Source organism: Cnephaeus nilssonii (genome assembly GCF_951640355.1).
Source record: "Cnephaeus nilssonii genome assembly, chromosome: 13".
Classification (NCBI taxonomy): domain Eukaryota; kingdom Metazoa; phylum Chordata; class Mammalia; order Chiroptera; family Vespertilionidae; genus Cnephaeus; species Cnephaeus nilssonii.
In genome coordinates, this window is record NC_137084.1 from 36,055,456 (window position 1) to 36,070,690 (window position 15,235).

Here is a 15,235-nt window from a genome sequence, read left to right on the forward strand (position 1 = left end):
GCCAGGGAGCAGCTCCTGCATTTAGCATCTGCCCCCTGGTAGTCAGTGCACATCATAGTGACCAATCAACTGGTCATTCGGTCGACTGGTTGCTCGGTCGACCAGTCCTAATGGTTGCTTAGGCTTTTATATATATAGATTATGTATAACAGGATATTGTAAAAATTAAGTTATGAAATTTTTATTAAAACATTTCTTATATATCGTTATACTGGCCAGGCCACAAAAATATTCATTGTGGGCCGCATGTGGGCCCCAGGCCACGAGTTTCACATGTTTGCTCTATAGGATGCAATGAGGCTGTTTCCAGTAGTACTGAATGAAGCTGGAGGCTGGAACCAATTGCCATGCTGGGGTGAAGTTCCCCTGCAGATAAACTGCCCTGCAAGCAACACTAATAAGAACAGCAAGAATGGGCAATAGGTTCTCCCCTCCTCCTGCTTTCCAATCTCCTTCTAGTGCCCCCTATTGGCAGAAGCAAGCTGACAAAGGAGCCTGGGAAACATTTTGTGGAAAGCTAGCCCCATAATCCCAGAGTACAGAGAAGAATTTGGAGCTAAGAGACAATAGGTAAATGATTGGCATAGAGGGTGTTTATGTCCAGCGTTTCTCTTTGACTAAGAGGGGTTTATCCCAGGAATACAAGATTAGGTTAACATTTAAAAATCAAGTAAAACAGTGATTTTCAACATTTTTCATCTCATGGCACACATAAACTAATTACTAATTCTGTGGCACACCAAAAATATATTTTTTGCCGATCTGACAAAAAATAGATATAATTCTGATTTATTCACATTGGACTGCTATTGTGTTGGTTGTTGTCATTTTTTTTTTTATTTGACAACCCAAGGGAAAAGAGGTCAGTGCTCCTGACTAATAGCTATTGCATGTTTTAAATTTTTTTGTGGCACACCAGTTGAAAATCTCTGAAGTAGGACATAGTTTTTCATAGATTATTAAGCTTACAGTTTTTTAAATTTCAAGTGTAAGGTCTTAATAGTTTGGCTAATTGTGGAAAGGTTGAAAAACGTATAAAAAGACACTTAACCTTATTAATCAAGAAAATGCTAACGTGAGAAAATGATGGCAATTTATAATATACAGTGAGAGTTTTAAATCTATCAAATTGCAAATTTTAGACAGACTGATAAATATACAAAATAATGTTGGCACAGATACGAGACATAGACTCTCTCATGTGCTATTTTATGGAAGCTGCCTCCTGCATGCCCCCCACTGGGGATCGAGCCTGCAACCCAGGCATATACCCTGACTGGGAATTGAACGGTGACCTCCTGGTTCATAGGTCAACACTCAACTACTGAGTCACACTGGCCAGGCTAGAACCTGAATTCTTGATATAAATATAATTCCTGCCCCCCATCCATTGGTACAGGCTTTGCCAGGCACAATTTAACACATATTCTTTACAGCTTAAAATTTAAGCCAATGATTCCACATAAGGAATCTAACCCATAGAAGTACATCCACAGATGCACAAAGATATATACACAAGATTTTTATCGTAGCATTGTTTCTACAAGGAAGATTTCTTCAAGGCATATAGATAAGGGCTAACCATGCTGCAGAATAATTTATAAAATATGTATAATAATTTATAAATTATGCAGAATAATTTATAAAATATGTATATCAAATAATTATATACATTTGCATGTGTGCATTATATATAGATGTGTGTGTGTCTATATATATATGTGTGTGTGTGTGTGTGTGTGTGTATATATATATATATATATATATATATATATATATAAAACATTAACTGTTATTCCCTTTGGTGAGTGAGGGAATGGGAGGGATGGGAGGAGATAAAATGAGATTATACTTATTTTTTGTTCAATTCAGCACATAAAAATTATATTAAGAATAATTTCTTGTGAAATGTTTGTAACTACAATATTTTAAAAGAATATATGCTTCTTGGGAGGCACTCAAAGCTTCTCAGAGAAATGATACTGCATAAATCCAACACACTGGTATTACCATTGTTGTTACTATCAGCATCCTTACCTTTCACAACTATCAACACTGATATGCCTTTCATCAGAGAAATTTAAACAAGATTTACAAATAGAGGTTCATTTATTCACAGAACACGCCTTTGAAGCAAGGCTATAATTCCAAAATACAGACATAATAAATGACTTGCCCAGATTTTCGAACAAGTCAGGAAATGATCCAGGGCCAGGATTCCACTCTTGTACAAATAAATGTATACGTACTGGCTCTCAGCACAGCACCATAAATAACCCCATCCCTGGCATTTCAGTCTCTCCCCAAGTAATTGAGTGTTTAAATGATGTGCAAACCTTCACTGTGGGTTTAAAAATTGTCTATGTCTGGCATTCTTTTTAAAGGCATAGCTTTTAAAAGTTTAACATTAACCTTCCTAGGAAAGTCAGAGAATAATATTAGTTTTCACCTTCTATAAAAGGACAACCCTAAAAGAATATTGTGCTTTTCTAAATAACAGCTCTGATCATACTATTTAGCCTAAGATCATTAACTTAGCAGGAGTATTCTAAAATGCATTATCCTAATTATGAAAACTTTCTAAAGAAAAGGAAGCATAAAAGACACAGATCAACTTCCCTAACCTCAGCTTCCTTATTTGTAAGGTATTCTTATTCCTCCCTGCTTAACTAATTGAATTGTCTTGAGGTTCAAATAAAAGATTGAAGGTGCTTTATAAAGTCTGAAGTTCCAGGTAAAATATTATGTATGTATGAAACCTGAATTCTTTTTTTAAAATATCTTTTTATTGATTTCACAGAGGAAGGGAAAGAGAAATAGAACTTCAATGATGAGAGACAATCACTGATCAACTACCTCCTGCATGCCCCCCACTGCGGATTGAATCAGCACCCTAGGCATATGCCCTGACTGATATCATTCATAGGTCAATGCTCACCCACTGGGCCACACTGGCCGGGCTGGAATCTGAATTCTTTATACAAGTATAATTCCTGCCTCCCACCCATCCCAATGTGAGAAAACATCTGATTTGCCAAACTCAAGGCCTCTCAATTAGGAGCCTATTTTTTTTTCTAGACCAACAGGTCTCAGCTGCAGTGTCTAGAAAAGGAGTGTGTGGCATTTATTTGTGCAATATGTCACAATTTAAAGTGACAGTGTCTTAGGCCTTTTATAAAGAGGACTAGAGGCCCGGTGCATGAAATTCATGCACTGGGGGGGGGGGGGGGGGCGCGCTCAGCCCAGCCTGCACCCTCTCACAGTCCGGGAGCCCTCAGGGGATGTCCGACTGACAGCTTGGGCTTACTCCCTACTCGCTCCTTGGCGGGAGTGGGCCTAAGCCGGCAGTCAGACATCCTTAGCACTGCAGCAGAGGTGGGAGAGGCTCCTGCCACTGACACTGCGCTCGCCAGCTGTGAGCCCGGCTTCTGGCTGAGCGGCGCTCCCCCTGTGGGAGTTCACTGACCACCAGGAGGCAGCTCCTGCATTGAGCGTCTGCCCCCTGGTGGTCAGTGCGCATTATAGCAACTGGTCATTTGACCATTCGGTCGATTTGCATATTAGCCTTTTATTATATAGGATTATGCTAGAATGTTACTCAGTGCAATGGCTGCCACAGTCCTTTTCTGAGTGGACTGCCCCATCCTTCAGCTTCTGATTCTCACATAGTCTTTCCTTAATCACAGTCAGAGCTGAATTAAATGGTGGGCAGTTGGACAGTTGACCAAATCATTAATCTGTAGAAACTATAGGGCACTAAAATATCACTGGAATAATTAGTAACTATAGAAACAATTAAGGTTTCCACAGGCATTCTTACACAGTTGGGAGAATATAAATTTGCCCCTGCTTGAAATACTGTACAGGGAAGTAGAAACTAAAAACAATATTATTAATCTAACATTTATTAGATACTTATTACATATCAGTCCCTATAGCAAGTGTTTTACCTGTATGATTCCATTTAAACCAAGATATCATTGTATATTATTATTTTCAAGCCTATTTTTCTGATGAGGAGGTTGAGATGTGCCCAAGACTGCACAAGAAGCAAATGGTGGAGGTGCAATTTGAAACCAATCTTCCTCCAGTATCTGTACTCACTATACCTCACAGCCTTCCCCAAGTCTAGCTAAGCCTGTCATATGTTTTTGTGTCTTGCATTTATATAGGAACAATTAGACAAAATTCATCTGGCAGGCTAAATCTGAAACCAAATAATTCATGGATAGTGCTGTTGGCCAGAAATCAGTGATCCATTTTAGAACACAAATTTCAAATCTAGTCCTTACTTGCCTCACTTCCCACCTAGCACCTCCACTGCTATAAAGTTGAGGAGAGGGGGATTTTATATCCAAACCAGTTTCTGAGAACTTTGAATGCCAAGCCAAGGAGTTAATCATTCCAGCAATGGGGATAGCTATAAGTAAAGGAATAACTTTAATGTAAGCAGAGTGCTTGCTTAACTGCGTACAAGATAAATTTAAAAGAGATTGACAGCAGCCAAGAGATTGGTTAGAATATTAAAAATAGGATCCTGAACTAAGTTGATGACAATGGAATTGGAGAGAAAAGGTTGGACAAAGAGATATAACAATGGAGTAAATTTAGTATCTTCCAATTTTTCAGAACCCTTTCTTTTAGGAACTACCTAAAAGACTTTGGTGGTGAATTAGGATAAACTCATGTTCTCAAAACTAAAGAAGATACATGTCTCAAAGTGCCAGTGTCCTTCCATGGACAGTGTTTTGATTCACAGACATAAGAAAAAGTGAATCAAGACCTTTCTGGAAATCTTTCTCCCAAAGCTATTGGGGAAGATGCTCTCCTTCACCATAAATTTTGGAATGCCAGAGTTCATCATGCTGCCATGTAGAGAGGGCCTATCAAAACAGAGTCACACAGAGCTCTGATAACATTGTTTGAACCACTGAGTCCCTCCAAACCTGTACAGATCAATTTTTTGTTAATGTCAGCCAAAAAATTAATTTTCTTGCTTATGGATTGGATTTCTGTCATTTGCAACAGAAAGAGGGTTTATTAATAGTCCAAGATGGCTTAATTTACATATCAACAAAATATTACAGTGTATCTATCAAATGAATAGTTTAACATCTAGTACAATGGGAGATAAAAAGGATTTTTAAGGCATGCTCCATACACCTTGAGATTTATTCCAACTTTGTCACCAATTATCTATGTGACATCAGTCATGTGATAGCTCTGGGATTCATTCTTTTCTTCCTTTAAAATGTGGGGAAATGGCCTACTGGTGTGGTTCAGTGGTTGAGCGTCAACCTATGAGCCAAAAGGTCATGGCTCAATTCCCAGTCAAGGCACCTGCCTGGGTTGCATGCTCAATCCACAGTAGGGGCATGCAGGAGGCAGCTGATTAATGATTCTCCCTCATCATCGATGTTTCTATCTCTCTCTCCCTCTCCCATCCTCTCTGAAATCAGTAAAAATATATTTAATAAAAAAGGACTTGCTGCCCCGCTCAGGGGGCCTAGTGTGCACAGCAGATGGCCTCCAACTGTTAGCTCACTTTCGGTCTGCCTCAGCTGCAGTCCTGTCCCTCCCAGAGCCCACATATGCTAACCAGCAAAGGGAGGAGTATAAAGGCTGGGTGGCGGTGGGACACTCTGACCTACAATCCTAGCTCCAGAGCTCCCTGGCTCATCATCTGCTCTGGCAAACCTAATTGCACCCCAAATGAACTCATGCAACCAACATGAACAGAATTACCATCTCAGACCTCTTACAACTAATTGAAGCTGCAAATGGGGAATATCAGTCGAAATTCTTGTCACTACTTCCAGTGATGATTTTACCTGAATCCCAGGAAACAAACCAAGTTCCTTTTTTACTTTTATTCAGGGATATTTTTATTTATTACTCTTTATTGTTGACAATCTTACATAAGCTCCCTTTCCCCCCCCCCCCCATTGACCTCTGCCAGCATTGCCCCCACCCTCTACCCCAGGCCTTCACCACTCTATTATCTGTGTTCCTGGATTATGCATATATGCATCAAGTTCATTGGTTGATCTCTTCCCATCTGCCCACTCTCCCCTGCCTTCCCTGTGAGGTTTGACAGTCTATGCAAGTGCTTTCTATGTCTTTGGATCTATTTTTGTTCATTAGATTCCACATGAGTGAGATCATGTAATATCTTTCTCCGACTGGCTTATTTTTGGGCTTATTTTGCTTAGCATAATACGCTCCAGGTCTTTCCATGCTGTTGCAAATGGTAAGAGTTTTCTTTTTCACAGCTGTATAGTATTCCATTGTTTAGGTGTATCAGATTTTTTTGGGTGTTTAATATATATATTCTTATTGATTTCAGAAAGAGGAAGGGAGAGGGAGAGGGAGAGAGATAGAAACATCAATGAAGAGAATCATTGATCAGCTGCCTCCTGCACACCCCCATTCTGGCAGGCATGTGCCCTTGACTGGAATCGAACCTGGGACCCTTCAGTCTGCAAGCTGACGCTCTATCCACTGAGCCAAACCAGCTAGGGCTAGATGTACCAGTTTTCAATCCATTCATCTGCTGATAGTCACTTAGGCTGTTTCCAAATCTTAGCTATTGTAAATTGTGCTGCTATGAACATAGGGGTACATATATTCTTTCTTGTCAAGTTCCTCTTTAATGGCCTACCTGCTTAGCCAAAATAGTTTTCTACCTAAGTTTGCATGCACACACCCTACCCAGACACACATGGCTTAAAGTTCCCACAACCAGCACTGCATCTAATCTAGGTAAGCTCCATCACCAATTATCTTTGGGAACCTGGGCAAGTTATCTACCAATCTGTGCTCTATTTCCTTATCTGTAAAACAGGGATAATTGTCTGATAGGGTTTTGTGATGAGTAAATGAGCTATTACATTAAAATGTGTGTAGAACAGCCCTGGCCTGTGTGGCTCAGTTGGTTGGGCATTGTCCTGGGCACCAAAGGGTTGCCAGTTCAACCCAGGTCAGGCCACACGCCCCAGGTGCAGATTCCTAGTAGGGATCCTGCAGGAGGCAGCCAATTGATGCTTCCTTCTCACATTGATGTTTCTCTCTCTCTCTCTCTCTCTCTCTCTCTCTCTCTCTCTCCCTTCCTCTCTGAAATATACAAACATTTAGGACCAGCCTGGCCAGTATGGCTATGGTTGAGCTGGACCTATGAACCAGGTCACTCTTGGATTTCAGTCAGGGCACATGCGCTGGTTGTGGGCTTGACCCCCAGTGGGGGTCATGCAGAAGCAGCCTATCCATGATTCTCTGACCCATGATTCTCTCTCATCATTGATACTTTTCTCTCCCTCCCTCTCTCTGAAATAAATAAAAACATATTTTTAAAAAAACTTAGGTACAGCCCTAGCTGGTTTGGCTCCGTGGATAGAGCGTCGGCCTGCAGACCGAAGGGTCGTGGGTTCGATTCTGGTCAAGGGCACATGGCCAGTTTGCAGGCTCAATCCCCAGTGGGGAGCACGCAGGAGACAGCCAATCCATGATTCTCTCATCATGGATGTTTCTATCTCTCCCTCCCTCTCCCTTCCTCTCTGAAATCAATAAAAATATATTTTTAAAAAAAACAACAACTTAGGAACAAATGTTTGCTTCTATTATTAATCCTAGGAATTCATCTATGCAGCAGTCGTGAAACTTGTGTTCAATTAAGGGTTAAGCTTTTTTTCAAAGCCTATGAAATTTATTCACATATCAAAGGAGCATATTTAAGAAAAATAAGAACTGTCCTGGCTTTTGACTACCAGTTGGATACTTTCTGTCATTGGTGCAGTGCCTGAAAACATGATCCAATTTTCATTTAGCTCTTTCTACCGGGCCTCGAAAAGCTAAAATATCGCAAACATTTGGGACCTACTGTTTAATGTACTTTAACAATCTTCCCCCAAGAAATGTAAATATTTCAAAGTGCCAGTTTGAAAAACCGACTGCACGGATCTCACACAAAATGAAAATACACAACCCGCAGGCCTTTGCGATGTTGTTTTTTAAAAGAGCGGGAGTAGGGCTGCGGCTTAAAAGCCCGAATGCTGGCTGCGGCTAGCGAGCAGTTCCAGAGACTGGCCGGCGGGCGCGGACGGCCGGGCGCTCCTCGGGGAGGGGTGCAGCTGGCGAGAGATGCCAAGACAGAGCAAGCCGACTCTCCTCTCTCCCGCGGAGATGCCGCGATCCCTTACCCACCCCTACACGGCGCCTCTCCGGTCCCATTTGGGGTCACCACCCAAGAGCTCTGGCGGGAGGAGCGCCCCGAAGGCTCAGCTTTCGGCCGGGGCCACCTGGGGCCCCAGACACGTCAGCGCCGGGGAAGGGGGCGGGAGGGGGGGCGGTGGCCTAGGAATGCAAAGGGCGTTTTCGACCCAGATTTCAGTGGGAAAATCAGAAAAAGAGGAGGTGGTGGCGCAACCGGAGCCTGGGGTGTGGCTCGGAGAACAAAGAGGCCGTGGTAGCCCAGAGGCGCTCCGCTCCTCCGCGCGCACCTCGCGGTCCAGCGAATGCTCTCAGGTCCCCGGGGCGCCAGAGCTAAGAGTTTGAGGGTTCTCGAACCCAGCCCGGCCCTGCAGGATCACAGACGCCATCGGGCAGCACCAGGCATCTGCATGCTAAACGAGCGTCCAGGCTGACTCGGGCCCTGGGAAGTTTGAAAAACCATCGCCCAGGCCTGACAGCACCTGGGCCTCACGGGTCCAACGCGCCCAGCACCGCGGAGGCGGCGGCTTGGCCACGCCCACCGCGCCGGGTCCTTTCCCTTAGTCCCGCCCCACTGCTCAGCGCGCATTGGTGCCGAGGAGCAACGGTGGCGCTGATTGGCTAGCGGAGGAGTCGCTCGTGGAGACTGTGATTTCGAGCGCTCCGGGGTGCTAAATTTATCTTCTGAAGAGCGACCGCGCCAGCCGCGAACCGGATCTCTGTGGAGGTGGCCTAGGCGGTATCCCCGAACTGAGAGCATCACCCTGTCCCCGAATCCTTCTCCCCTGTTTTGTTTTTCATTTCCCCCCTCTCGCCTCCTCCCCCCCAGTCCGCGACGACTGGCTCTTGACCCTGTCCAGGCCTCGGCGAAGGTGAGGACCCGCGCGGCCGCGGCGGCTGGTGGCGCGCTCTGAAATGGCCGCCGCCTGGAGCTGTCTGTCTAAAATGGCGGCCGCGGGCTCGCTGGGACCGCGGCGCTGCCCTGCAGCCTGGCCGCACTAGACCCATGCTCTCCATCACTGACGGAGACGAAGTAGGAAGCTAGTATGGGGTGCTCCGACGCGTACATGTGGTAGTTAGCCGAGGCGGCCGTCCGGGGACGCCAGAGGAGATCTGTGGAGGCGAGGGTGGGCTCCGACAGGAAGCCAACCCAGATGTGGCGGTCTGCGAGCATCGCACACCGCAGACGGGGAAGAGCTGAGGGTTGGCTGTCCCGGGCCACACAGACGAGGTGACCACTGCTAAGAGCATTTCGGTGCTGGCAGGAGGTGTCCGTGCCCACCGCCTGCCTAGGCTTTCTGAATGGACCGCACTCCTACCGAGCCCTCCTGTCCCTGAGGGTATTGTTCAAACGCCTGAGGGTGGTGGTGAAGGGATCGTGCTACCTGTATTCAGTGTAACCGGAAGAAACCAAAAAAGTGAGGGAGCCGCCCTTTTCTGGGAGTGGAATGGAAACTTTGCTCTCTAGGGAGTGCAGACTTCGTCCTCGAGAGATTGGGGGAAGCACCTCTAAAAGAGGTGGGGCTGAGGCCCACTTTCCTGAAAATAGGCTTCCTACTCCGCTGGGTCCTCTGGCAGCAGAAGAGAGGGATCCTAATCTTTTAGATCCACCAGCACCTCCACGAAGTTCTCCGTTGCTAAATCCAAATAGAGACCATGGCAAGGAAATCTGCTCTTTGGCTCCCATTAATGGAGAAGTGGGGGGGGGGGGTGGGGGGGGAGCTTTCTGCTGCTGCCAGTTTTGAGATCCTCAACTTCCTGGCCGTTGTAACCCATTTCTCCCTGCACCATCCAACTTTAGCGCTTGGAAAAGTAAGGTTATTCAGGGACACACAAGTAATGGCTAGGCATGTAGGTTCTGCACTCAAACTTTTTTGGGTTCTGTTAGTTCTTCACTGAAAAGGTGACTTCTCTGTGTCTATTGGTTCATCACTAAAGTGGCGTTATTGAAAGTCCCTGACGCTCAGGTTTGTTTTAAGGATTAAATGAGTTCTATAAGGGATTTAGCAATTACTGGCTAAACAGTGATCACTCAGTATGCATTGGTAACCTTGGAGATTGGTTAATGAGGGGACAAATGGTTATAGCAAAAAGGCCTATTTCATGTAACACTTCCATGTATAGGTTGCTTCCATTTTAGATTACGCTTAGTGCCTAGTTTTAGAGACAATTAAGGTGTGGCTGTACTTTTAAAAGTTAGGTTTAGTTTTTGAACATTTCTATGAAGTCACTGGATGGAAGAGCATCTCAAAACAATGAAGTTACCGGAGAATTAAATAGGACAAAAATATTAGCATATGTATTACAGGCATTTATGTTTCAGTCCAAAATCTGCATTGCAGTGAAGAATCATTTGCATTGCCAGGATCTAAAATAAATTGTAATGGGTGGTCAATTTAGAGGTATGTAGTTAGTGCTGCCTTTACAGTCTCTAATTTTAATTTTTCTCATTCTAGGCTATTGGTTACTCCCCTTCCATCCCACCCCTTAATTTTATTCTTTTGAAGAGGCTGCATTTCAAGCTGCCAAGGTGGAGAATGTGATTCCAGAAGGGGAGTACTCCTCATTTCAGGTATCTTACCTTCTAGCTATTAATAGGAAAGCCATTTTGATTCAGGATCTAATGTGAGACTACAAAGCTTACTCTGTAGCCAAGTCATAAAGTGTAAATCAAGAGTAGCTGTATTTGGATAGATACTAAATTCTTATATCTTAACTTATGAAGCTAGTATTATTCTTTAGAGGTGGTAAAATTTGCATTACCCTTGCTTTTAATTTATGCTTTAAAAAAGTATATGAGGAATAAACCTATTAAAATTACAATTTATGTTTTTAGGTCTTGGTTAAGTTTTCATCTATAATATAACGGGATGCAGAGTAATCAGTAAAATATACATTATTTTGAGTGAGTCAATTTGGATAATATAAATACTTATGTAATTTTAAGTTCAGAGAAATAGTAGCTAACTTTTGGTCTATAGTTTATTTTTCAATTTCAACACTGTATTTAGGATATAGCAGAATTCCATTTCTTGCAAAACTTGAACTCTTTGTGTGTTTTTAATACAGCTTCATAGTTATTAGCCCTGAAAGGAGCCTTCAGATATATAATAGTATCAACAATGAATGTATCTAATGGCAACAGGCATCAGAAAGCTCAGAGAGATTCCAAGATACCATGAAAAGGGGTTGGTAAATTATGCCCTATGCTGTTTTTTTAAAGAGAAACACAACTGTGCCCGTTTTTTACGTATTGTGCTGCCATACTACAACTATAGGATTGAGGAGTTGCAACAGAGTCCATATGGCTCATAAGTAAAAAATATTGATTATATGGCCCTTTACAGAAAAAGTTTGCCAACCCTTGGCATGGGACATATTCTTCAAGTTCCTTTAAAAACATGCTTATCAATTCTGCTATTTCTTAACCAGGTAGTTCCCAAATTGTGTTTTATGAATATTAATGTTCTCTAATAAGTGTTCTGAGAAAAAAGGTCAATGCTAACAATAGATTTTTTTAATAGTTTATCTTAAGATATAAGTTTAAGACTACTAAACTCATTTCTATAGCTTTTATTTTTATGTGATAATCTACCTTTAAGAAAAGGTGTGCCATACCTGAGAGCACCAGGAAATCGCATGAGAGATCACCTGATAGACGAACGTGTGATGCTCCATCTGCGCATTGATGCATAGGCAGCATTTACAAATTAACTGATGTGTTACTATATATCATCTCTTTGATGATTGCTCATCTTCTATGTATCCTGTCTTATAATTTCAACAAGTTTGTGATACTCAATGTTTATTCTAAACTAACCATGTTTTGTACCACAAATACATTGCCTATGGATCTATTGCCGAAACAAGGAAGTCTTAAACAAGAAGTAGAATCATTTTATCAAATTGTATCTGAATCAAATGATCAAAAAGTTGGAATATTACAAAGTGACGATGAACAGTTGCAGCCATCAGTTTCTAAAAAATCAGAAGATGAGCTTTCCAGGGTTCAATTTATGTCCAATTCCAACAAAATAACATTTAGTAAGAAACCAAAAAGAAGAAAATATGATGAAAGTTATTTGTCTTTTGGATTTACTTACTTTGGAAATAGAGATGCACCTCATGCTCAGTGTGTGTTATGTAAGAAAATTTTATCAAATAGCTCTTTGGCCCCTAGTAAGCTTCGAAGACATTTGGAAACTAAACATGCTGCATATAAAGACAAAGACATAAGCTTTTTCAAGCAACATCTTGATTCACCTGAAAATAACAAACCCTTACCACCTAAAATTGTCAATACAGATAATGAAAGTGCTACAGAGGCATCGTACAATGTAAGTTACCACATAGCCCTGAGTGGAGAGGCTCATACTGTTGGAGAATTGCTTATCAAACCTTGTGCAAAAGATGTCGTGATGCGGATGTTTGATGAACAATACAGTAAAAAAATAGATGCAGTGCAACTATCAAACAGTACTATTGCACGCCGAATTAAGGATCTAGCTGCTGACATTGAAGAAGAGCTTGTTTGTAGACTGAAAATTTGTGATGGGTTTTCGCTGCAGCTAGATGAATCAGCTGATGTTTCAGGACTTGCTGTGCTACTTGTGTTTGTTCGTTACCGGTTTAATAAGTCTATTGAGGAAGACCTACTCTTATGTGAATCTCTGCAAAGTAATGCTACTGGCAAAGAAATTTTCAACTGCATCAACAGTTTTATGCAGAAACATGAGATTGAATGGGGAAAATGTGTTGATATTTGTAGTGATGCTTCTAGGGCAATGGATGGAAAAATTGCTGAGGCTGTCGCCTTGATAAAGTATGTGGCTCCGGAAAGTACCAGTAGTCACTGCCTATTATATAGACATGCACTAGCAGTTAAAATAATGCCTACATCTCTAAAAAATGTGCTAGATCAAGCAGTACAAATCATCAATTATATTAAAGCTCGACCACATCAATCCAGACTACTAAAAATTTTATGTGAAGAAATGGGTGCCCAGCACACAGCACTTCTTCTAAATACAGAGGTGAGGTGGCTTTCCCGAGGTAAAGTTCTTGTAAGACTTTTTGAGCTTCGTCGTGAACTATTGGTTTTCATGGATTCTGCTTTTCAACTGTCTGATTGTTTAACAAATTTATCTTGGCTCCTAAGACTTGCATATCTTGCAGATATTTTTACTAAATTAAATGAGGTTAATCTGTCAATGCAAGGAAAAAATGTGACAGTGTTTACAGTATTTGATAAAATGTCATCATTGTTAAGAAAATTGGCGTTTTGGGCCTCATCTGTAGAAGAAGAAAACTTTGATTGTTTTCCTACACTAAGTGACTTTTTGACTGAAATTAATTCTACAGTTGATAAAGATATTTGCAGTGCCATTGTGCAGCACCTACGGGGTTTGCGCTCTACTCTGTTAAAATATTTTCCTGTAACAAATGACAATAATGCTTGGGTTAGGAATCCATTTACAGTATCTGTTAAACCAGCTTCCTTAGTAGCACGGGACTATGAGAGCCTGATTGATTTAACATCTGATTCTCAAGTGAAACAAAATTTCAGTGAACTTTCCCTAAATGATTTTTGGAGTAGCCTAATTCAAGAGTACCCAAGCATTGCAACGCGTGCAGTTCGTGTACTTCTTCCTTTTGCTACAATGCACCTGTGTGAAACAGGATTTTCATATTATGCTGCAACAAAAACGAAATATCGGAAAAGGCTTGATGCTGCACCTCACATGCGGATCCGACTTAGCAACATTACACCTAATATTAAGCGGATATGTGATAAAAAGACACAAAAACACTGTTCTCATTAAAATTGAAGGGTTTTGCATGTCTCATGATAACCAAATATAAGATGAAAATAAAAGATGATTTACTTTATATCTGGCATTTTTGGATTTTAAATAAAATTATTCAAGTTTTTTATATTTCTTAGATTTTAAGAAAACTAAAAGAATCAAAAATTTAAATATGTATTATGAGTATTTCTTCTTCACATAATTTCAAAGGGTCTCATGGTTATAACTCTATCTTGACTCACAAGATTAAGTCCCAATTCCTTAGCATAACATACCTCTTTAGGGTCTAATCCTTACTAATCTTTCAAGCCTTGTCTATCCTGCAGCCCACCAATCTCATGGAATTTCTTGCCATTCCGTAAACATCACACTGTTTCATGCTGTCAGGTCTCAAAAAACTATTCCTTCTCCTTCTTGCTTCCTGACAAATTCCTATTTGCTTTTCAGCACTAGGACTTAATTTATCTTAGGTACTCTCATTCTCTGTATCTTTCTATTTTGGCCTTATTTTTTGTGTCTGTCTCAACTGTGACAGTTTGGAAGTCTCATGATTCCCAGTTGGACTGAGCTCTTAAAGGGTCTTATCCAGCTCTGTGTCTTCATTATTGGCAAAAGGACTTACTGAAGTGATGCTCAATAAAGGAAGGAATGTTGAAGGTGAACAACAATAAATGGAATAGGGTATGGTGTATTATATGTGTATATTCTGCATATTTACAGAATGCTACCCTTGTGATTTTAGCTCAATTGTTCTGTTACCTAGAATTCAGTATGGCTGTTAGGCAAAAGTCACTAAGAATGACATGGCTCTGATTTAACCCTTTGCACTCGGATGTCGAGTGTGACTCGACACGGTTAGCATTAGAATAAAGGAATCGAGAAAAAAGCAAGCAAGTGCAAAGGGTTAAGCTGAACTATTGGGGAAGATGGGAGGAAGTATGAAGAATATTTTCAGATATCTTGTTTCTTAGTTCCTATGTACATTTTTGCAAATTCTATACACTGTAATCTAAATTAATGAGACTTGACTGTACTTGAAGATGATGAGACTCTAAACCTCTATCAATTTATTCTTAGAATACTATGAAAAATTTCTGACATTCCTATCTCTAGGCTTTTCTTCCCGTGTCACACCACACAACACAGATCACCAACTCAAGAGCTACTATGATCAAGAGCTACAGGGCCATTACCTCAGCCCTTGGCTCTGTTGACTAATGCAG

At 41.5% G+C, this 15,235-nt stretch overlaps 1 long non-coding RNA gene across 1 annotated transcript; it reads left to right on the forward strand.

Moving 5' to 3' along the window:
- Positions 1-8,394: 8,394 nt before the first annotated feature.
- Positions 8,395-14,094, forward strand: LOC307109130. Its single transcript, XR_013814380.1, has 2 exons — positions 8,395-9,077; positions 10,662-14,094. It is a non-coding gene; the product is annotated as an uncharacterized lncRNA (long non-coding RNA).
- Positions 14,095-15,235: the final 1,141 nt, after the last annotated feature.